The sequence below is a fragment of the Nematolebias whitei genome, chromosome 1 (assembly GCF_014905685.2).
Source record: "Nematolebias whitei isolate Nwh7 chromosome 1, NemWhi1, whole genome shotgun sequence".
NCBI classification, from domain to species: domain Eukaryota; kingdom Metazoa; phylum Chordata; class Actinopteri; order Cyprinodontiformes; family Rivulidae; genus Nematolebias; species Nematolebias whitei.
In genome coordinates, this window is record NC_056498.1 from 88841541 (window position 1) to 88841911 (window position 371).

General features: G+C 27.2%; 1 protein-coding gene across 1 annotated transcript in view; it reads left to right on the forward strand.

Moving 5' to 3' along the window:
• The window catches only part of vps8 (VPS8 subunit of CORVET complex), a 79665-nt gene that overhangs the window by 61661 nt on the left and 17633 nt on the right, over positions 1-371 (forward strand). The window lies entirely within an intron of this gene.

Here is a 371-nt window from a genome sequence, read left to right on the forward strand (position 1 = left end):
TTTATTATTATTTTTTTTATATATATATATATCCTTTATTTAGACAGATAAGTCACATTGAACCTCGAAGACTCATTTACAAGTGAGATCAGTATAGACAGACAAAAAGTAGTGAAACTGAACACATGTAGGAATTGGAGGCAAAAAAAATTCCTATCAGACTCTTTCTTCTTGGCTGAGAACGTCAGATTACTTGTCCTCCAGGTGAATTCAGATAAGGTGACCTTCAAAGCCAGCTAGGGGAGCCAAATTCAGATATGAATATATATACATATACATATATATATACATATATACATATATATACACATATACATTTATACACATATATACATACATATATATATATATATATATATATATATATATAT